Here is a 24,905-nt window from a genome sequence, read left to right as displayed (position 1 = left end):
ATTCTATTCAGAATCATAGCGCGCAGCATAGGAGGATCATGATTGGTGCATTGTAGCTGTCATAGCACTTTGTAAGCAAAAGCTTAGAAAGCTCGAGGAACAGAATTGAAGAGTGGGGATGTTATGTGAAACGAGTCTCAAACCATGGTTAAATTACACTCAGGGTGGAATTTAAAATCAGGTGGTGGAGAGATGAGTTGGGTTATTTTTCTGATCAGATAAAATCTAAAGTAGGAAGGTTCATGATGGTTGTTCCAACATCAATTAGGTGCAAGCAGTGCCCACTTAGAGGCCACATCTTCAATATTGGTTGGAGTCTTTTCACCCAGGCAACCCAAAATGCAAACTCTGTTGTAATTGTTCACAGGCTCCCAGGGATCCCTTTATCAAAATCATTCATTGCCTGATGGATTGATCTGGCATCAGAGTGAATGAGGGGGAGCTCTGAGAGGCATCCCCTTGCTCTTGCTGATGACTGACTCCACCATCACTGGTGAGTCCCATCCTGTGCAACCTCACCTAAGTTCTGGGCCTCTCAGCAATCCTTGGGCTCTCCCTTAGTACATTGCCAGCTGGTGTTACCACTTCCACTGACATTGCCTGCAATGTGCAGTTGCTGGTCTCGGATTGCTTGTTCCATTTTTCATTCACGGGATATGGACATCACCGGCCTAATTTCCTAAAGGGCAGCTAAGAAGCAGCCACATTGCTATGGGTCCAGAGTCACAGGTAGGCCAAACCGGGTAAGAACGGCAGTACACTTTGCTAAAGGGTATGAGTGATTTTCTGACAACTAACAGGGGTTTCATGGTTGTCACTAGACTCTTGATTCCAAATTTCATTTTATGAATTCAAATTCCACCATCTGCCAAGGCAGGGTTCGAACTTAGATTCTCAGAACATCTCTGGATTAATGTGCAACCCAATATCACAATGAATGGTCAAGTAAATACATTTAGGTGTACATTGGACAAACATGGAAGGGAGAAGGGAATATTGTCTCGTAGTGATAGACAAGGATAAAGAAACTTGTGTGAAGTATTAATACCAGAATGGAACATTTAGGTTTCTGTGTTATATAGCCTGTGGAATCTCATGCAGAAACTATTGTCCCTTCCCTTAACTGTTCTCTGAATGCAAAAGAAAATTAATTTCAGCCGAAGCATAACAGCTCAAACTTTAAACTGCAACATTCTAAGTCAGTGGTAATGAACTACATTAGCAAGGCAGGGTGAATTAACTTAGAATCACACAAATGTGCCACAATTTCTTGGCACAGTCTCATGCATCTGTCCCTTTCTCCCAAGCATCATGTACATGATTAAATGTTTGCATCTCATTACTAAGATGAGCTGCTTATTAAAATTTTGAACATACATTTGACCCCAAACACATGATTTTTAAGCAAAGAACTCATTTAAAAATTGTAATTGCTGGGAAGGAAATTGCTCCTTCATTTTGGAATCACAGCTGCCTTGTGGTTTTTATTAAATAAAAAAAAATCAGTTGCACCCATTGGAGGATGTTTGGCACAGGAGAAACAGCAGTTGTGCTTTTTTTTTGCATAATGTAAAGAACTTTGCAAATACAATGATAAATATTGATTTTCAAGTTGTTTCACCACTAGTGTATAGGAGAATTTTCCTCAATTTATATTGTTCAAGAATTTGTGTTTTATTTATATAGTGTGTACACAATACATGACTTCCATGTGGTTCATTAAATTAGCATTTGCATGACTAACTGAATTTTCTCATAATAAGCATCCTCCCCTATTGTGTTGTGCTAAGTAATGTGTTGAATTAATGCTGATTTTTTTTTTGCTTTGCATGATAATCTTTGAGATGCCATACTTCCCCTGATACTGAGAACACCTGCCGTGCCATAGACATGGTTTCAGTGCCTATGAATATATTTGTATATTGCTAGAATCTCTGATCTGTATTTTGATTCTTTGGAAGGTGTTATTTCTACAGAATTTAAAATAATAATATTAAAGATGTCAAAATCATTTTCATGAAATCATGATAACTTTTTTCAAAGTGTACATGATAAAAGTAGTTGTAAATACTATAGGTCTTGAGGTCTGAAATTCCTTCCTTTACAACCCCCTAGTGAATGGAAGGATCACCCAACATTATTTCAAACTTTCAAACTTTTCCTATAAAAAAACAAATAAAAAGCAACATTGGGTAAATAGTATTCCAATAGGCAACGTTTACTCTGAACTACAGAAAGGTTTTCCCATTTTGCACATCCTCCCCCCGCCCCCCGGTTAGACTTTACCCTGTCCATCAAATTGATACTTCATTCTCCAGAACATGTTCAATACTTGTCAGAGCCCCTGAATACTTACTTCCTTTTTAACTACTCAAACCAATAACTTCTGATCCCTTTCACAATGACAATTATGATAGAGATCGTCCCTCAAGCCAAAGTTCGTCAAGTCTTCCAGCCTTGTTCAAAGTTAACAATCACACAACACCAGGTTATAGTCCAACAGGTTTATTTGGAAGCATGAGCTTTCGGAGCGCTGCTCCTTCATCAGGTGGTTGTGGAGTATAAGATTGTAAGACACAGAATTTATAGCAAAAGTCGTTGTAAATACTATAGGTCCTGAGGATGGAATTCCTTCCTTTACAACCCCCTAGTGAATGGGAGGATCACCCAACATGATTTCAACGTGAGGGCATGGTGGTCTTTTTGAATGGGTGGCCAGGCTAACGGGCCAACACACAGGGTGCAATGGCTAACCCAAAAATCTTCTTTGACAACTCGATTGGCAACCAGCCAGCCGGGCACACCGTTTTTGAGCTAAGCAAGGATGCTGTTCCAAAGACTGCAGAGAACCTCCGTCGGCTGTGCTTAAAGGAACAAGGTTCTGACTACAGAGAATCAGTTTTCCACCGAATAATTCCTGGCTTTATGTGCCAGGGTGGAGACTTCACAGCTGGCAATGACACTGGTGGCCGCTCCATCTATGGTCCCAAATTTGAGGATGAAAACTTCAACCTCCGCCATGAAGGCAGCGATATATTGTCAATGGCTTAGCTGGGCCCAATACAAATGGGTCACAGTTCTTCATCTGTACTGCAGAAACTGAATGGTTAAATGAAAAACATGTTGTGTTTGGAAAAGGTGGAGAAGGGATGAATGTTGTGAAGGTAATAGAAGCTATGGGATCAAGAAATGGGAGGCCAAGTTCCCGTGTTGTCATTACTGACTGTGGGGCGATGCAATGAAGAATTCAAAAGAGCTACTGTATGTAGTCCACCCAACTGATGACCAAAATCTCTCCATCTCATTGTCAGAAAAGTGAAATTCAAAGATCACCAATTGTTTGCCATGATTAGTCATTCATGCTATGGTGTAGTTGGGCTAGAGATATGGCAGTGCTTTGCTTCATTCAGCTACTGGACCAATGCTTGTTTTATAATGGGAACAACCATCCAGATGTAATCATTGACCTTTGCCTTATGCTGAATCACTACATTCCAATAAACTAAACAGTTGTCACCTAAAAAGTAATTGCTATAAATTCTGTGACTTATGATCTTATACTCCAGAACCACCTGCTGAAGGAGCAGTGCTCTGAAAGCCAGTGCTTCCAAATAAACCTGTTGGACCTTAACCTGGGGTTGTGTGGTTGTTAACTTTGTACACCCCAGTCCAACACCGTCATCTCCAAATCAAGCCTTGTTCAACTTCTTACGAGCTTGGTCACTTCAACTTTCTCATGATTTCCTCTTCAAATTCTGCATGGTGAACAATAGGGACAATCTCTCCATGTTCTCTGTCAGTTCATTACAGAGTTTCACTGTGAAATTCAGGGATTTCTTAACAAAAACTCTGCACATTGACATTGCAGTAGCTTTATATTACCTGTTGTTCTGTCAAAGTCCATCGTAATAATTGTATGATTCACATGGGCTTTGAGTCCAGTTGGTAATGCTGATTGAATTTCTGTTGGGGCTTGAGTGGATGTTTAATCAGCAGTTTTATCCTAATCATTTATTAAATTTGACATTCCCAATCCTTCATTGAGAGAATTTACGGCTACTCATCTACCCACAGTCATCACCGATTTCCATTGCCATGATTCTCAGGTGTGAAAGTCTTCACCAGATATGGGTAAAAACGAAACTAAACCATGAAAAGTTGTTGTCACGTAGAATTCAGATCAGGTCACATATCTTCTTCATTCCCGCATTTCATCCTAAGGCAAAGAGACAGACTCTAAAACAGTCTTATCAACTTTGTACTTATGATACCCTGAGCCTCATGCCTGCTTAAACATTTAAAATTTAATCCTGACTAACCTCTTGATGACCTTTTTTTCAACTCCTGTATGGCTTCACATTAAAAAACAGTCTGAGAATGCCTTAAGTGAGGTGTTTTTGATGCTTTGCCTGATAAATATGAAGCAGAACCAGAAGCTATTGTAGATACAGTCAAGACAAACCTTCTACTCGCAGTGACTAAATAAATTTGAATGCAGGCATTGAAGAAGGAACATGGAGTTACTTGTGTGGCATCCTTTATTTTCGATGGCTTGGATAAGAGATTTACCAAATTCAGTTTACCATGAATACTCATGGCTTTTCACCAACTGGATAATATTTCCTCAGGTTCTACATCTTTGTAAAGTCTTTTGAATTTTCATGTGATTTTGACGAGGTTTTTATAAGTGAAACATATGTCTTTTCTGTCATTCCTCGCTCCCTGAAGATGAACAAAATACCTCAGTAGCTGGGTGATCCCTTCTCCAGAATATTCACAAGGTTCATCTGTTTGAATTAATAATGTGGGTCAAACTAAACAAATTCTTTTCAGTCCGAAAACTAAAGTGCCAATGTCCAGCTACATTACACTAAATCATTAGTGGGTTTCTGAGACTAGCTCTGAGAGAAAGAGTTGGACTTCAAAAATCTCAATTCTTGAATTGTAAGAGGTAAACGTGGGGTTACAGGATAGTGTGGGGGGCTGGCTCTGGGTGAGATGCTCTTCAGAGGATCAGTGCAGATTTAATGAGCTGAATGACCACTTGCTGCACTACAGGGTTCATATGATTTTATGAATTTGATTTCTCTCTTGGGCAGATTCCTATGCAGAGTTTGAAATAGCTAACTGCATGATGAAAAGAAAGTGCTGGTCAATGCATTGAAGACCTCTCAGCAGATTAATGGAATACATGTGACCAGGAAGAAACATCTGTTTTAAAAGTTTTTTGGACAGTGATGGCTAATATTTTAGTGAATTAAAACCATGGTCCATAGAATTGCTATAGTGTGGAAGCAGGCTATTCGGCCCATTGAGTCCACACCGACACTCTGAAGAGCATCCCACCCTCTCCCTGTAACCCTGCATTTCCCATGGCTAACCCACCTAATTTGCACATTCCTTGACATTGGGCATTTTAGCATAGCCAATGTACCTCAGTTGCTTTTGGACTGTGGGTAGAAATTAAAGGACCCAGACGAAACTCACGTAGACATGGGAAGAGCATGCAAGCTTCAAACAGATAGTCACTTGAGGGTGGAATCAAACCCAGGACTCTGGTGCTGTCAGACAGCAGTGTTAACCGCTGAGCCACCTTGCTGCCCCTCAAACACTTTTTGATGAATGACTCATTTAACATAGATTCATATTCACAAATTGTTCTCTGTCTAAATTATAATGCTTATTAAAACATAAAATCAGGGAAATTGCTGCATTGCATTTTGATATATAAAATCAGTGAAATGGGGGTGTTTGCTTGTTGCTATAATGTCTGTGTATCCTTAAAGTGGCATTTGATATTGACACTAAAATAATTAATGGCTATTGTATCTGATCAATGATTGGTGTCTCAGAAAAAGTTACAAATATTTACATATTAGCAGAGATAAACTCACAAGTCGCTGTACTGCCGAGATAATTCCACTGGTTATAACTTTTAAAGGAGGATTGCATGTATTCTTGTCCACAAATGAGATGTTCACATATCTTTATGGTCGAGGTATGAGCAAAATGATTAAATATGGAATCCCTGCTTCTGCCTGAAGCTTTTAAACAAACCATACAAAGTGAAGCAGTGCATATCAAAGTTTTTAGGGGATAAGCTTTATTAATTAGTGTTAGTAAAATCCATTTTTGCTTTCTGAAGCAGCCTCCAATTGGAAAGCTTTATATTTCAAAATGTTTTGTATAAGACCTGTACTCGAAGCGGTTTGATTCATGGACACCCCGTAAAGACTTGATGAACCCTCAGATGTTCGTGAAAGCTCTGCTAGCTTCAGACCATCAAGTTTTAAACCCGCACAAAACAGAAGTTGCTGGAAAAGCTCAGCAGGTCTGGCAGCATCTATGCAGAGAAATCAAAGTTTACATTTCAGGTCTGGTGATCCATCCTCAGAACAGTTCTGAGAAAAGGGACTCCTCCCAAACCTGAAACGTTAACTCAGATTTATCTTTACAGATGCTGCCAGACCTGCTGAATTGTTCCAACAATTTATGTTTATGTTTCTGCAGTTCTTCTGTTTTTTTTTTTCAGTTTCAAACCCTGTTTTGTATCTGATGTTGTCCTGATCATTTTTCTTGCAAATACAGAGCTATTCCTTAAATCTGCTGATTTTGAGTAACTCGCTCTTGTATTTATGAGCTTTGATACCAGGTGAGAGAGGGTTACAAGCTGGAAATGTTTGAAGTGGGGATCAGGGTCCCAAACAACCATAGGTACATCCTGTACCATTTATACAGCAGTAAGTTTCAATGTATCTGTGCCACATTAGGAAGAAATGGTCAGATGTTTTAAAATATTTAAACCAAACTCCACAGTGCAAATAATTGTTACTGTGAATGTTTCAAAGCTGAAGAAGCAAAGTATTGGATCTAAAACTACAGGTGGCACAGTGGTTCAGTGGTCAGCATTGCTGCCTCATAGTACCAGGGACCCAGGTTTGATTCCAGCCTTGAGTGACTGTTTGAGTGGATCTTGCTCTTTCTCCCCCTGCCTGTGTACGTTATCTCCGGGTGCACCAGTTTCCTCCCACAGATCAAAGATGGTGGAATAGCCATCCTAGATTGTTCATAGTGTCCCAGAATCTGCAGGCTAGGTGGGTTAGCTGTGGTTAAGGGGTCGGATGGTCTTTGGAGGCTCCACAGTGGAGTGATTCTATGAGTCTTTGAAAAGGTAACTCTGTTTCTCTTTCCACAGATGCTGCTTAACATGCTGAGTTTCTCTTGCATTCTATGTGTTAGTTTCAGGTTTCTAATGTTTGTAGTATTTTACTATATATTCAAATTTTGCTGTTGATATCTGAGTTTCCCAGGGACACGGAAACATGCCCATTTCTACCTCCACATCAGAATTGATTGAACAGCAGATCTTAATGACCAAGAATGTCTATTTCTACCCCATGCCCCCAAGTGAAGCCTGCTCAGTTCCTCAAAAATACTTTAGTTTACCCTCATGCCTTTGTGGCTACACTATCTTGCAATAATCACTGACTTTTCATCCCCCTCTCCCATTCAGCCTTGATCAGGTCTCCACTCTAAATAGCATCCACTTTCTCTGTCTCCTTCTGCATCCTCCCCACGTCCCAATAAAAGTGCAGTTGCAGAGCTAGGGATCTGGATTTGATTCCAGTCTTAAGCAACTGTCTGTGTGGAGTTTACATTCTACCCATGTTGGCATGGGTTTCCTTCGGGTGCTCTGGTTTCCTCCCACAGGCCAATGATATGCAGTTTAGGTGAATTGGCCATACTAAATTGTCCATAGTGTTTAGGGATGTGTAGATTGAGTGCATTGGTCAGGCGAAATGTAGACTAATAGAGTAGGAGAATGGGTCTGGGTGGGATACTCTTCAGAGGGTCAGTGTGGACTTGTTGAGCCAAATGGCCTATTTCCACACTGTAGGGATTCCATGATCTAATCTTATGCAGCAGTTTGAAGGGTTGATTTTATTTTCTTTACTGCAAATTTTATTTAAGTTAAAACAAAATCAGAAGTTGAGTTCTGGTTTTTGGACCTGAAACATTCACTCTGATTTTCTTCCAAAGATGCTTTCAGAACTGTTGAGTTTTTCGAGTGATTTCTGTTTTTGTTTCTGATTTCCAGCCTCTGCAGTTCTTTCAGTTTTTATGTTTAGTTATTGCTTAACAAAAGTAGTGAAGCTGAAAAATGTTCAAAAATATATCATGAATGCAGAACTGATCAATTTTGACTTAAATATGGAGATTTCAATCATGTTGTGACGATCTTTGGTTGAAACCTACACTTCAGAATTTGGTTATAAGCATCTGTAATTTCAGATGCTTATAATTGAACTTAGTGATCTGTCATTATGAAATCATCAATAAATTCTTCACTTTATTAAAAACAATCCATTATTCAGTTAATATCCATTATTCACAGCATTTTTCACATTTTGTTCAAAGCATCAAGACAAAATATTTCTATTTTATTGCTAATGGAATTTTCCCACTTTTTTTTCAAATTACTTTTAAAAGGAAAATAAATTCTGAAAGCCATTATGGAGGCTGGTAATTGCTTAATAAGGCAACAAACAAGACAGTAAACGTTCCTCATTGCAAACAAATATAACGAGCATTTGCTAATCCCCTACTCCCAGCTAAAGCACCGTCGGTGTGGATAGAGGTAATAAAACCTCAATAAAACAAATACACAACAAGCAGAAATACGTTGATACTACCAGGAAAGATTAAACTATATTAAACATCTGAATCATCAAAAATATTTTCAGTTAAACAATTGTGCTGCTGGTGCCATGGGCAAAATTGTTTACTCCATGGATACGCTTCTTGAGTTTTGACATTTTTAACATCGTACGAGATGAGTTGATCAATACAGCTAAACATTAGATTAAAATAAAGTAAAATACGCTTGATTTTACAATTTTTCTTTAAGTCTGAGCCCACCTCCAAAGTGATCAGATGAACCATGTGATGGAGTAACCGGTTGAGTAAGCGAATCCTTCTTCGCTTAATGTGGAGTTGCCAGTGTTGGACTGGGGTGGACAAAGTCAGAAGTCACGTGACACCAAGTTACAGTCCAACAAGTTTATTTGGAATCACAAGCTTTCAGAGTTCTGGTCCTTATTCACTTCCATGACAAAGGAGCAGCACTATGAAAACTCGTGTTTTCAAATAAACCTGTTGAACTGTAACCTGGAGCAGTGTGACTTCTGACTTTCTTCATTTAAGTGTTGGATAATTCTTTCCTTACCCTTGAAAAATCTTGGTGCAGTCAAAGACTGTGATGTATTTGTCCCCATTAGTATGAACAAAATATAAATCTTCCACTGCCGAAACCAAAATAAAAATATATATCAGGAATTCCTGATGAAATCTTATGCCTGAAACGTTGACTCTCCTGCTCCTCGGATGCTGTCTGACTTGCTGTGCTTTCTGAGCGCCACACTTTTTGACTCCTTTTAGGTTGGGATCGACAGAGCCTGCTTTGTCAGGTATAATAGAGGAAAACTACCTGCTAGCCTAATGATTTTTTTGTTTTCTTGAGTAAGAAACAGTTTATTGCATGACCTCAAAGAGGTGAATGTCAGACTTGTGTGATAGATGTTATGGCAAATACTATGGGGAATGGATAATAGGTCTATCTGCTTTGATATTCAGGGCTGTTTTCCCTTTCCCCATCCAAATCCTAATGACATGTAGTATTTTCCCAGATGACGATTCCTTGTATCTTGTAATATTTGTCACCTCATCAGTATGTGGTACTGGGCAAGAGTTTTCTTGAGTTAGTTTTCTCCCACCATTCTCCTTTTTCTTTACTTTCTCTATGGTTTATCTAGTGCTTATTGGCAAATAATCAATTGTTAGGGAATATCTATAGAAGAGGCACTGCTCTTGGATAACAGAAAAGGTTTTTTTGCTACACCACAGAAAGTACAATTACATTTGTTTTTACATATTGGCCAAAACATTAAGGAGCTGGTGCAGACTGTACTTTTAGGGATCATTTCTATCATTTTCTTTTACCAGAGAAATGGGTTTCTACAATGTTTGGTCTCATAAACCATAAGGAGAATTTATGGTGTTCAGTTCTGATATTCAAGTTGACATGAAGGTTGCTTTTAGCAACTATAGTTCTCTATTGATGAGTGTTTGTTCTCTCTTACATGGAGAGTTGGAGGAAGACAATGCAAATGTATTTGCTCCCTCCAAAAATCAGCATGGGATTCTTTGGGGTTTTCTAAAATGTAATATACTTTATTCATAAACAATCTCACTGTTTAAATACATTGTCACAAATATAATTCAGTCCTGTACAGTATCATGTCAAGTAAACAAACATTTGTGTTGACTCTGGCCCAACAAATCTTGCCTCCATCCATAGACTCTGTGAGGTACCTTTATAAAGCATAAAAGATTCTCAGTCTTCTGATGTATGCACTCAACCACTCCTATGATGGTAATGACCTGTTGTTTCAAACCGTTTTTGTAAATGACATTGAGAAGATACATAAAAGAAATCTTCGCATTTTGGCTATGTCACAAATGAAAGCAAACGCAATGTAAAACTGATTGCTGATGGATCTTTCTGCTTTTAACGTATGCAAATAGAAATAAGACAAGTAAAATCTGATTGGCACATTTAGTTTCTTATCTCAAACTGAAAACATTCCAAGTTTTGGCTTGAATACAGTCTGTAAGTGGGTTAAATCTGGTCATTCTTTATGCCTTGCTCATTATTTTTAAAACAACATTTATGGAGTTGTGCAGGACATTCAATAAGAGACAATGTAGCATAATGGTACAAAATGCTCTCTGAAGTGGTGTTAGAAATTCTGTAGGTGTACATGTTTCTTAGAGAAATTAAAAATGGGCACTAAATGCAACACTGATTTCAACAATGATAGAGGACAATCCAAAAATCAGACTGCATAATTTACAATCCAATTTGGTTCAACTCTTAAACTTGCATTTCTCTATATTGAATTATCTGTGGAAAATGTTGTTCCAACTGCACAAGATTTCATTTATAGATCACCACATGGAGGCTGAAAGTATCTGACATCTTCTGAAGAAAGAGTCATATCAGACTTGAAACATTAACTCTGTTTTGCTTTCCACAGCTGCTGTCAGATCTCTTGTTTCTCCAGCACTTTGTTCTTATTTCAAATTTCCAGCATCCACAGTATTTTGCTTGTCTCTAATATCATTTTGTTTGACATGACAGATGGAATAATTATCTCTTGGTCAAGAAGAGGGATTTGTTTGAAAATGCTGAAGTGCTGTGCGATGTTGAATGTTATATCACAACAATATTGCAGACGACAGGGCTATTTTATGCAAGTTTGTACACTAAGTATGAAGCTGGCAATTTTAGGGAATGGGAAGATTAATTAAGATTTAATTAACATTACCACAAGAACATGAAGATTGTTGTTTCCACTATGGTCACATGGAGAAGATGTTAATTCAAAACTAAGCCTGTTGTTGAATTAGAATTAAAGACACCTTTTCCTTGTGGATGATGTGTATTCCTTGTGGATGATGCAATCACACAGCTCTTAACATCCCCAGTGCTACATGTTCCCCCTTTATATTTATTTAGTCACATAATTAATCAATTAATTCCTTAATAGCTTAACTTTTGCTTCACTGACATTCCCATTTCTTTTTTTTCAATAAAACTTTTAAAGAGCGGCAACCTGTGTTTGAACAGAAACTAATGAAAAACAAACAATGAGATTTTTTTCTTGTATTTTATATCTCATAATACAATTAGATATTGCTTTTCTTTCTGTAAACAGTAGAATTAACATATTTGCAAAATGATTCTAACAATTAATTTTCTTTGTGTTCTGATAAATTCTCATATCAGAAGGCATCTCTCTTTTGTATCATGTTTCTCATGTTTAGATAACCCTGCATCTGTTCATGTCTGGTCCTTGTGATTGTCCAATATGTATATATGTGAAGTGCATAGTCTGTCATCACTGTCTATGACTTGCTTAGACTCTGTATGTGTGTAATTAGTTTCAATTATCCTTGAGAAATGTATGACAACAGTTAATGTACTACATATAAAATTACTGGTTTTTCCCATCACTACTTATAACCTTATCCAGAACTTTCCAATCTTTTATCCCTTGTCTTTTGTAATATACCAGGTCCCACTAGTACATCTTATTTTCGGTGGCCTTACATGATTCTATTAGCCTGGAAAAATCTTCCTGAAGTCTCAGAATTATTGAATGTTCTTATCCCTGCTTTTAAGGCATTCAAGTCTTCAGATAATGTCAATTGTAATCATTTCTCAAGCTGGAGTGATCACTTACTATCAAAAGAATTTTGGATTTCTCCCAAAACATGAGATGACAGCCTGTAGTTCCCAAGAATTTGCAAATGAGTTCTTTACATGGACAGCACATACCAGGGTCATTGTTAACTGACAACTTGATTCTTTCAGTAAAGCTTTATGAAGCATTTCATCAATTAAGTAGATTTTTTTTTTTCACAGGCTCCATCACTATTGCCATGTTCATTATTCAAGTTCATATTTTCACACTCATCCCCAAATTCAGCACTGGCAAATTCCCCTCTTCATGAGTTAGAATTTTTGCCAGTGCCATTCATCCTGGACCGATCCATTTCTCCATTATCTTGTCCATAATTACTCCATGTTTTTCCCTCTATGTTATTATTTGTTCACTAAATCTAGTTGCCATATGTCTGTGTTTTTTTCATTTATCCCATTATATAAAGTCTATTGCCACAACATCAGAAAAATCTCGAGCTAATGGGAGACTCATTATGGGCCAGGATCATGTATGCCTTTTTAAAAAAATAGATATCACAATCACCACTGTTTTTTTAAATAAGTTTTGTGTATATTTCATGCCTTACTTCTCCATCCTTTCGCAGGATATTTTAAATTTGTAAGCTGCTGGAAGGTCAAACTGCTGACGTAGTTTGAAGATAATTAGCTGTTTCCCTTTAAACTCCTATCTCTTTGTGCCAATAATACCCACTGATATGGATTGGAGAAGTTAGGTCTGGACAATGGAATACAATAATGTTCAGATTGTGTAAACTGTAAATGCACTGACTTCCCCAAAATAATTAGTTTGTCGTGTTCCATGTCAAGATTCATTTGATACTTTTCAATAGACTGTTCACTCTGACAGTGTGGATATTTCATTTAACACTACTTCTGTGCTGATAAAGTAATTAACTGCAGCTATTTCACAGGGAATGACCATTCTTTTGAGTGAGTTCAATGTGTTGTCAACACCAAGCTCTGAAACAGGTGGAATTCTCAAACTCCTTAACCTTATTTAGTCTTTATTATTCCATTAACATTTTAATCAATCTACACCCCACACTCTAGATGGACACCGAAAACTGCATAATTGAATGAGTCGGTGACTAAAAACATTACTGGACTGCAGTTTCTTGTCAATAGTGCAATTCTTTCTGCCTGATAATTGTCGCCATTTCCTCCTTCCAAACTTTCCATGTAATTTGGAAAACCTTTTTGTTCTGTAAAGACACATAGAGAAGACTTGTTGACCATGTCCCAAAGCTATGGTTGCCAGTTCCTTTCAGATGTATCTCCTTCCTTCTTCTGGTTATGATTCTCCCTTCATACAAATTCAAGCAGCCTATATCTGAGACACCTCTATTCCTTCTACTACTGAATCCTCCATTCTTTGTGTTACCTCTGTATGTCTCATTTAAGCCATGTACATTGCTGGGAATGAATTTCTGCCTGGTATTTTGTTTTAAGATTCCTGTTATTTGTTTGAAAAGCATGTTTCTTTATGAAAGTTTAACATTCAAAGTCAATCCATGTTAAATATCTTAACACAGTCAATAATTTAAGGCATTCACAAAAGTAGGAATCTCCAAGCAAAATGTTTGCAATTTTGCGTATGGTCTGTCAAATTCCATTATATGTCCTTCTGTAGAATACCTATTCTGATCTCTATATTTATCCACTTATTACCATGGGTTGTCTTTATTTTAGTAATGTTGTCCATGAATTTTAATAGATTATCCAAACTTTCCTCAATGGTTGCCTATCTACTTCACCTTTGTAGTTTCAGTTCATAATTTCCAATCTGCACATTTAAGCAACCATGATTTGTTCCCAATATTAACTCTTAGCTAAGTTTCATGGTATGGTGTGTTATGGTGCAGTGGTAGTATCCCTATGTCTGAGCCAGAAGGTTTGGTTTTAAATCCTCCTGCTCCAGAGATGTGTCATAACTCAAATGGGCAGGTTGATTTTAAACAAAACTGTTATGACTTTTTTTAAAAGTTTTTTTGTGACAGAGGACTTAAGACAGCTTTTACTGGTGAATTGAGTTGCAAATATTTTGAATCAGCCTTTTATAGAGTCATGCAACACAAAAACAATTCCTGAGGTCCAACCAGTCCATGCTGACCATAATCCCAAACTAAACGAGTCCGAAATGCATGCACTTGGCACATATCTCTCCATCCAAACATTTCTTATTCATGTATTTATATGAATGTCTTTTAAATGTTGTAACTGTACCCACATCTAGCACTTCCTCTGGATGTTCATTCCACACATGAACCACTGTTTGTGTAAAAACAGAAATGCCCCTCATTTTTTGATAAATCTTTCTTCTTTCACCTTAAAAATATGCCCCTCGTCTTGAAATCCCCTGTATTAGGAAAGTCACACCTGCCATTCACCTTAGCTATGCCCCTCATTACTTTATAAACCTCTACAAGGTCACCTCTCAATCTCTTATGCTCAAGTGAAATAAATCCCAGCCTATCCAGCCTTCCTCATAACTCAGACCCTCCATTATTAGCAATGTCCTGGTAAATCTCTTCTGGTCCCTCTCCAGCTTGATAACATGTTCCCTCCCAGTTCGGGAACACTTCAGCGGCCAAGGACATTCAGCTTCGGATCTTTGGGTGACCGTCCTCCAAGGGGGACTTTGGGATACACAATAACACAGAGTCACCAAGCAGAGGCAGATAGCCAAATTCAGTACCCATGAGGAAGGGATCTGGGGTTCATGTCACACTGCAGGTGACCGCCCCACAATATATACTCTCACACTCACATACAAGTACACACGCACGTTCACATACAAGTACACACACGCAGTTACACATGAGCACATTCGCACAGACCCTCTCAGACACATACTTACACTTACAATCTCACCCTCACACAGGCATGTACTCCATCACACTTGTGCATGTGCTGTATCAAGCACACACATACATACACACACGTGCACACACTGTCTCCCTCTCTCCCAAACACACAAACAGACACTCTTTCTCTCTCTCTCTCTTTCTCACATGCACACACACTTGCATCTAAGTCTGTGGGGTAAATGTGCATTTGCAGATTTGTATTTGCAGATCCATTCTATTTTGTTCAAAAAGCACACAATCTGTAGGCAGTCAGTCCATGAGACATTTTATAAATTCCCACTCTGGAAATAGAACCAATCTGACTCAAGGTTGGAATACAGACAGATTCTAACCTCACAGCTTTAGTGCATTGACTAGGCTGACTTGTCACCTTTTTTTATAAAACCTTAAGTTATCTCAGGAATGTGACTTGAAAGAAGTTCTGGGATTTACATATTAATGAATTGAAACCTGCAACCCATTCTAAGTGATTCAAGACTTAACAGTAATCTAGGTTTTTCCAATACATTGCATCAATTGTATGACACTTTGATCTTTTACTATAAATTCTGTGTCCTGTGATCCTGCCCCACTGGCTACCTGACAAATGAGCAGCACTGTGAAAGCTTGTACTTCTAGATAAAACGGTTGCACTACAACCTGGTGCTGTGTGATTTTTAACTTTATCCACCCCAGTCCAACATCATGTTCTGAGATAGAATCCCAACAATGTGGAAACAGACCCTTCGGCCCAACAAGTCCACACTGACCCTCCAAAGAATAACCCACCTCGACCCATTCGCCTACCCTATATTTACCTTGACCAATGCACCTAACCTATCCATCCCTGACCACTATGGGCAATTTAGTATGGTCAATTCGCCTAACCTATACATTTTCTCTGGACTGTGGGAGGAGACTGGAGTACCCGGAAGAAACCCACACAGATATGGGGAGAATGTGCAAACTCCACACAGACAGTCAGCCGAGGCTAGAATTGAACCAGGTCCCTGGCGCTGTGAGGCAGCAGTGCTAACCACTGAACCACCATGTCACCCTCACACATCTCTGGAGCAGGTGAGACTTCTACCTGGATCTCCTTTCCCAAAGGTAGAAACATGACTACTGCTCCACAAGTGCCCTTACTTTTCTTTGCAAGTCACAACATTTTTCTTGTTGCACATTATCTACTGAATCAATGTAGATATTTCGAATCGATCTGTTCAAATCAGTTATGACACACCTGGAGCAGGTGGGACTTTAATTTGGAACTTCTGGCTGAGGGGCACCACAGGGAACCCACTACTAAGTTAGGTAACTCGTACCATCTCAGTACCACCTAATCCCCTTTATATGTAGCAGTTACGTGATTAACCAGTGAACCCCAGTCGGCAGCTTCACTCTTCATGTGCTTCCAGTTGGATTATGAGGTTATGTTTTTCAAGATGCAGGCAGAACAATGCACACAAAACTGAATGCAAATGGTGTGACATGATAATTGAAATTTAGAGCATTGCTATCAGTGTCTCTTGCTTTTCAAGGTGAGATGTTTGCAGCACAAATGTGGGGCCCTTGCCTCACATTGTCACACTAGTACAACATGTACATAATCCCAATTTAAATAAAAACACAGGTTAAACTTAGAATTAATGTCTCTGTACATTACTCCAAGATTAATTACAGTGAGCATATTTAGAAGTTAAGGAAAACATGCCAGCTCTTTGGTTCATCCAGTTTCAAAGCCTCTTTTAAAAGATAGGTCCAAATGTAATAAACGCTTTTTTTTTCCCTTTTCTGTCCTTTCGAAAATGCAGGCAGAGAATGCTGATGAGCTCAGTGGATTTGGTGGGGGAATTAGTAGGTTACAGTGGGATATGAAAGAGGGATGAATATGTTTATAACCCCAGTGCTTCAAAGATAATTATATTCGGATTTAAATTTCAACTTCCCAAGCCCAAAAAGAAATAAATCTTTGTGAGGCTGCTTCCAAGCAAAAACGAAATACGGCAAAGGAAAAAAAAAGTTACTGCCAAAGAAATTCTCTGACTAGACAGTGAATTTGAAAATAAATCTTGACAACCTCCAGCAAATCACAGAAAAATGAAATGAATGATCTTTCTGGCTGTATAATTTTAAATATTTTAATTTAAACAGTGAGTGGTGAGATGTTATTGTCTTATTTTTGCATTCTTTGTAGAATTGTGCATTAAAATATAGTGAAAACCTGAGTGATTTATGATGCTGGAGCTTAAAGCATTCACAGGCAGACAATGAGATAATAAACAGCAAAAATACAAGGCCTCATCAACTTAACAATTCCACAAATGTCAATAATGTTTGAGAAAGTGAGCAGGTTCATGGACTTTATCAGTTCCAATCCATTTATTTTCAAAGCATCACAAAGGTGTCTGAACTGTAAACCTGCATTGAAAATACAGAAGCCTCAATGATTCATTCAGAGTATTGTGGGTTTGTAATGCCTCAAATGATGATCTAAGACATGCCTACTCTCAAATCTGCTTTTGTATTTAATACTGAAATATTAGCATGAGACCAAGGTTGATTATTGAAGTGACAAGTAACTTGGGAGATTAGGATAATTCCTGTTGACAGAGGGGAAGTCTTTCACAAAGTGGTCAGCCATTTTGTGTTTGGACTTGACAACACGAAGGAGACTGCATTGTGAGCAGGGGATGCTGTGGACTGGATAGAAAGAAGGCTTCACCTGCATGGTGTGTTTGAGGAGGGAGGAGGTGAATGGACAAGTGTGACATTGTCTGTAGTTGCATGGGAAGGTGACATGGGGGAGTGAGGATGCATTACAAGTGATGGAGGAATGGACAAGAATGTCACACATGGAACAGTCTGTGTGGAAATCTGATAGGGGCAAGATAGGTTTGATGGTGATATGGTGCTGGAGGTGTTGGAATTGGCAGAAGATGATCCTTTCAATGAGGAGATTATTTGGATAGAAAGTTGTCAGCAATCACTCACTATCGAACCTGATTATCCACTGAGAAAATTCTGTATCACTGGTCAAACGAGGAACATGCCTTATGTGGGTCATTTTTTAACATGGGGATAGTGCTGCACATCAGCAGACACACTGTCCTTGACAGAAGGGAGATCAGTTCAAGTGGTAAGGAAACTAAGACCACTGGGAATCTCCCTATCAATGTAATCTTCATTTGCCATCACAGCTGCTGATATCACACATGTATCTTCTACCTGGAAAGGGCTATTGAGGACTTCTTTTGGATTGCAATTTGTCTGGTTCTTCCCCTTTGACCTTACTATCATGGCTGGCTCAGCCAAGAGTTGAGAATTCATCTCAGGCACTGCTCTTGGAATCAATGAGTACTGGAATCTCACCACTGCAGCATGGTGACAATCCACAAAAAGATAGGGAGTGGAAAGCAAGGATATGTGGAACTCTTTTTCTTTAATACATTCATGAGATGTGAGTGCCACTGCCTGGGCCAGCATTTATTGTCTGTCCCCAGTTGCCCTTGAGAAGTTGATGGTGAGCTGCCGTCTTGAATCACTGCAGTCAACATGCTTTAGGTTGAGCCACAATGTTGTCAAGCAGGTAATTGCAGGACTTTGGCTCAGTGACACTGAAGGAACAGTGATATATTTCCAAGTCAGGATAATGAGTGGCCTGGACAGAAACTTGCACATCATGTTTTTCCTATGTATCTGCTGCCTTGGAAATTTGGTGAATTTCTGAAGTGCATCTTGTACATAGTTCACACTGCTGCTTCTGAGCATTGGTGATGGAAGAAGTTAGTGCTTGTGAACATGGTGCCAAACAAGCGGGCTGCTTTGTCCTGGATGGTTTCAAGCTTCTCGAGTATGGTTGGAGCTGCACCCATCCAGGCCAGTGTGAAGTATTCCATTGCACTCCTGACTTGTGCCTTGTAGATGATGGACATGCTTTGGAGAGTCAGGAGCTGAGTTACTCGTTGCAGTACTCCTCGCCTCCTGCCTGCTCTTGTGGCTACTGTGTTTACACGATATTCCAGTTGTGTTTCTGGTCAATGGTAATCCCTTGGATGTTGACAGTGGGGTTTCAGTGATGATAACACGATTGAAAGACAAAGGGCGGTGGTTGAATTGTCTCTTAATGGTGATGGTCATTGCCTGGCATTTTTGTCAAATGGATATTACTTGCCACTTGTCAGCCCAAGCCTGGATATTGTCCAGATCTTGTTGCATTTGTGCTCTTCCAGCACCACTGATCCAGAATCTGGTTTCCAGCATCTGCAGTCATTGTTTTTACCTTATTACTTGCCACTTGTCAGCCCAAGCCTGGATATTGTCCAGATCTTGTTGCATTTGAATATGGATTTCTTGAGTATCTGAGGAGTCAAGAATGGGCCTGAACATTGTGCAATCATCAGGGATCATCCCCACTTCTGACCTTATGATGGAAGGAAGGTCATTGAGGAAGCAAACCACCACCCTAAGGAACTCCTGAAGAGATGTTCTGTAGCTGAGATGACTAACCTCCAACAGCTACAATTAGCTTCCTCTGTACCAGGTATGATTCCAACCAATAATGAGTTTACCCCTTGATTCCAATTGATTCTTGTTTTGCTTGAACTTCTTGATGACGCACTCGGTCAAATGTTGCATTGATGTCAAGAGTGGTCACTCTTACCTCACCTTTGGAATTCAGAGTTTTTGTCCATGTCTGAACCAAGACTATAATGAAGTCTGGAGCTGAGTGGCCCTGGCAGAACCCAAACTGGGCATCGCTGAGCATGTTATTGCTGAGCAGATGATGCTTGATAGTGTTGTTGATGTCGCCTTCCATAACTTTACTGATGATTGAGAGTTAACTGATGGGTCGGTAATTGGCTCGGTTGGATTTGTCCAGCTTTTTATGTGCAGCATATGCCTGGGCGATCTTCCACATTGTTGGGCAGATGCCAATGTTGTAACTGCACTGGAACAGAACAGCTAGGAGAATTCAGGAGTACAAGTCTTCAGTACTATTGCGGGAATGTTATCAGGACCCGTAGCCTTTGCTGTATCCAATTCCTCCAACCGTTTCTTGCTATCACTTGGAGTGAATTGAATTGGCTGAAAACTGCTGTCTGTGATGCTGAGGAACATTGGACAAGGCTCAGATGGATCATCCGCTTGGTGTTGCTGGCTGAAGATTGCTGCAAACGATTCAGCCTTATCTTATGCATTGATGTGTTGGGCTCTTCCATCATTGAGGAAAGGGATATTTGTTGAACCTTTTCCTCCAGTGAGTTGTTTAATTGTCCACTGCTATTCATGACTGGATGTGGCAGGATTGCACAACTTAGATCTGATCCAACCATCTTTTGTTGTTCTGGGGAAGAGGAGAGGGCAGAAGTGCAGTAGGTGGCTTGAATATGGTTGAAGGTCCTGTCAGCCGCAATGGGTTGGGAATGCTTGCTTGAGAAAAAAGGAGGTCATGTCCAAGGCAGTCTGGTGGAGACTGACATTATTGAAACCGATCCAATGGTGACATATAAACTGGGAGAATAAATCTGAATCCTAGCAAGAAGCAGGGTGTGAGCAGGTGGGGTAAAAGTAAGTTTGGGAGGCAGTGCGCTTGCAATGTTGGAATATCGGAAATGGAAACAGCAAAGTTAAGGAAGGGAAAGAAATAGAAGAGTCAGAGATAGACCAGGTGAAGGTGAAAGAAGGGTGGAAATTGAAAAATAAAACTGATTATTTTTTCTATTCTGGATGAAAGCAGCAAGCAACACTGTAGACACCATCAATGTACTGAAGAAAGAGTTGTTGGTGGGGCCCTGAATAGGACTGAAACATGCAATGTCCCATAGACCCCATAAAAAGACAAGCAAAGCGAGGACCCATGTTAGTACCCATAGCCACATCTTTGATTGAGAGAAAATAAGATGAGCTAAAGAAGGAGTTGTGAAAGTGAGAACAGTCTCAGCCATGTGAAGGAGAGTAATGGTGGACAGAAACTACATAGGCCTCTTTTCAAGGAAGCAGCAATGAACCTAACGTCATCCTGATGACGGATGGACTTGAGGAAGGACTACACATTCACGGTGAAGCTAGGACCAGAAAACTGGAAGTTTGGTAACCATTGAGTCAATTTGTATCATTAGAACAGCCTGAAATCAAAAAGTATGCAAATGTGGAGACATTTGGGGGAAATCAAGTTTTGGAAACAGCATCTTTGTCAGATTCTGTAAAATGTTTCACTTCAATCATTTTTACTTCCATGACAAATGTCTTGAAAAGCTAAATTGTGAAATCAATTGAATTTTAGTGCAATTTATGTCGCCTCTTTGTGTCCATTATGTGCTGGTCAGCTGTATGCTTTCCAGTTTTGCACTGTCACTAATCTAAGTATAAGTGGAAACTTCCTTTTCACAGTCAATGAAGCAATGGTATCAACAGACATGTTGTCACACAAACATATCTGAATAACAAGCAGAATTTTAAGAACTGGATTTAACAGCATCTGACTCTGGTAAAAAAAAATCTTAATTATGCTGAAACAGTGCCTAAAAAAAAAATTACATTTCCATGCCAATTAAAAAACAGTTTTATTTTTGCAGAATTATTCACTTAATCCACAACTGGAAAAAGTATTTGAGAAGTGCAAATTGGTGTATCCTACCTGAATACTGCCAAATGAGGCTTCTGACTTGCTGCAAACAAAAGTCCATCACTGTGTAGATTACAAATACAATTTCTTTGGCTCCATTTATCTATAATAAAAATAGAAATGATATGTAAGCACACATGACATCAATTCATTGGGTGATTAGGAGCTGAACGTTATGTCCTGAGACTATTTTATTCTGGCTATCTTTAGAAACACATTAAGCTGCAATTCTCTTCATATATTTGAGTTCACAGTGAAAGGATCAGGGCCTGAGTTATTAGAGGAATTTTTGTCTAAGTTTGTTCAATTGTGCAGAAATATTTATTCTCAAAAGCTTGAGCCTGAGCCATGTCTGTCGACGCAATGTTCTCTGCTGTTGTTCCAAACATCACATGTGACAGATATAATTTGAATGACACTGATATGGTTGTTATCACTGCTACAGTAGTTTCCACCCATTTCTTAATGCTGATTTACAGGTTAAATTGTCCCTCTTGATACTTGAGTTTGTAGACATCAGAAAGGAGTATGCTTTCATCAATGAAATTCAAAGCAAAGGATTGAAGTGAAAGCACTTAATAAATCTCACACTATCTGATGAACTGCAACAGAGGTTCAATTATATACTTTAGTTACTGCAGCCGAACTGTGCATGGCAACATTTACATCTGCAATAAATATCTTCAATAAATCCTTCACTATGTTCGATTGCCTATGTGACAGAAGGCTTTATGCCACTGAAAAGCTGTAGATCCTTCTTTGATTGATCAAATAGGTCCATTATAGTTTGTAAAATCAAATCTAAATCATCCCCTCAAGTGTTTTTCCAGATTCCAGTACCGTCACCAAACCATTGATTTATTCTGTGGTTATAAATCAATAAGGAGTTAATGGGAATATTGAAGTGTATAACACCCTGACTGACAGAATTGTCCTTGTTGATGGCTAAGCCTGAGTGTTATAAGCAAATGTTGGACAAATGAAACTTTTATTTTTGAAGCACTTCACTGAAAAGTAACCTAGTTTCAAATTTATGTTCTTCCAATCTATTGAATTTCAGGGCCTATTTCTTTCTGCAGTGAGGCCCCTCATAGAACAATGTGGATAAAGTGCTCCTCTGTAATCATGATGTGGAGGTGCCGATGTTGGACTGGGGTGGACAAAGTCAGAAGTCACACAACACCAGGTTACAATCCAACCATTTATTTGAAATCACAGGCTCTCGGAGCACTATACCTTTGTTGGGTGATGAAGGAACAGCACTCTGAAATCTTGTGATGTCAAATAAACCTGTTGAACTGTAACCTGGTGTCATGTGACCTGTGACTCACTCTGCAGTGTTTGCCTAGACTTCATTTTATTTAAATAGAATGAAATGATCGTAAAGTGTTTACTGATTAGCCAAATCTCCATCGACTCCCTAAAACAGTAAACTGGCAAAATGTGACCATTCCTCAGGCAGCAATAGAACACAAGTGAATTGGCATAGTTTTTCAACCTTGACTTCAAATGGAGGTCACAGCCTATTGACATCAAGGAAACATTTGACAGAGTGTAGCATCAAGGGGCCTGAGTGAAACTGGAGGCATATGGGAATCAAAAGGAATACATTCCATCAAATACTGGTTGATGTCATTTCTAGTAGATGATTGTAGTTGTTGGAGCAAAATCATTCTTCTCCAGGACATCACCTGAATATATTAATTGACAGTTGAAACTTTATTGCTGGAACAGCACAGCAGGTCAGGCAGCATCCAGGGAACAGGAGATTCGACGTTTCGGGCACAGGCCCTTCTTCAGGAATCCTGAAGAATCCTGATTCCTGAAGAAGGGCCTGTGCCCGAAACGTCGAATCTCCTGTTCCCTGGATGCTGCCTGACCTGCTGTGCTGTTCCAGCAATAAAGTTTCAACTTTGATCTCCAGCATCTGCAGACTCACTTTCTCCTCTATATTAATTGACAACAAAGTTTAAATCTGGGATCATTACTCCTCTCCAATGAAACCGTGAGCCCACCATTCTGTGTAAAGAGCCTCACTTCCCCACCTTGAAAATTATTCTCCAAGAATTTTGAATTTGTTGTTGCCTCTCAGAGCCTTGTCCTGGAACTCCATAAAATGCCTTCCAACTGATTTCTGCTTTTCTGTCTCTGCTGAAACAGCTCTTGTCAATGTTACAAATGCCATTCCACATGACTATGATAAAGGTAACCTAATCCTTCTCCTCCAGCACCATCGAGCAATAGACTTGACAAATGCTACATTGTTAAAAAAGAACATGCTGGATGTAGGCTGGGGTAGCACATGTGAAGCAGCAAACAATGTCTTTCCTTTGGATTAATATCATAAAAGTTTAAGGAAAAGTCTATTCATTGGTAGGCACAGTTTCAATACCTTCATACCTAAGGAAATTAATGAATGTTGGAGAGATATCGACCAAATGGAGGTGAGCAGCAAGAATTATACAGCATTGATCATGCTTTATTGACTGAGGTGTTTTTCTCTTCAAATTTTATTGTATGCATATCTGAGAAGCAGTAGATGTATTGTATCAGGAATTTCAGTGTGTACAGATTCATAGCGGTGGCATGATGGCTCAGTGGTTAGCACTACTGCCTCACAGGACCAGAAACCTAGGTTCAATTCCAACCTCGAGCGACTGTCTGTGTGGAGTTTGCATTTTCTCCCCGTGTCTATGTGGGGTTGCCTCTGGGTGCTCCAGTTTCCTCCCACAGTCCAAAGATGTGCAGGTCAGGTGAATTGGTGTGCTAAATTGCCCATAGTGTTAGGTGCATTAGACAGGAGTAAAAAAGGAATGGGTCTGGGTGGGTTTTTCTTCGGAGGTTAGGTGTGGACTTGTTGGGCTGAAGGGCCTGTTTCCATGCTGTAGGGAATCTAATCTAATCATTTCTGGAGGCATGTGGCTGGGAATTAGAAAACAGAATAAGAGTGGTTAATGTGTTTTTGATTCCACAGAAGTGATCACTGATTTTGTTCCTTTATATAAATTGGTCTCAATTTATGGAATGAAAGTTGTGGCATGCTGAATGGTCATAAGGATAGTAGGGTAATGTTTAGATACCTTAGCAGAATGCTAAGGACAGGTAGCAACACAGTTCAACATAG

The 24,905-nt window shown here is 39.2% G+C and overlaps 1 protein-coding gene, 1 non-coding gene and 1 pseudogene across 2 annotated transcripts in view; all 3 read left to right on the top strand.

Moving 5' to 3' along the window:
* The window catches only part of opcml (opioid binding protein/cell adhesion molecule-like), a 2,226,798-nt gene that overhangs the window by 385,423 nt on the left and 1,816,470 nt on the right, over positions 1–24,905 (top strand). The window lies entirely within an intron of this gene.
* LOC122540709 lies at positions 2,746–3,242 on the top strand (annotated as a pseudogene).
* On the top strand, positions 9,958–10,169 carry LOC122540797. Its single transcript, XR_006309414.1, has one exon. It is a non-coding gene; the product is annotated as a small nucleolar RNA U3 (small nucleolar RNA).

Source organism: Chiloscyllium plagiosum, chromosome 35 (assembly GCF_004010195.1).
Source record: "Chiloscyllium plagiosum isolate BGI_BamShark_2017 chromosome 35, ASM401019v2, whole genome shotgun sequence".
Lineage (NCBI taxonomy): Eukaryota > Metazoa > Chordata > Chondrichthyes > Orectolobiformes > Hemiscylliidae > Chiloscyllium > Chiloscyllium plagiosum.
This window is presented reverse-complemented; position numbering and strand designations above follow the sequence as displayed.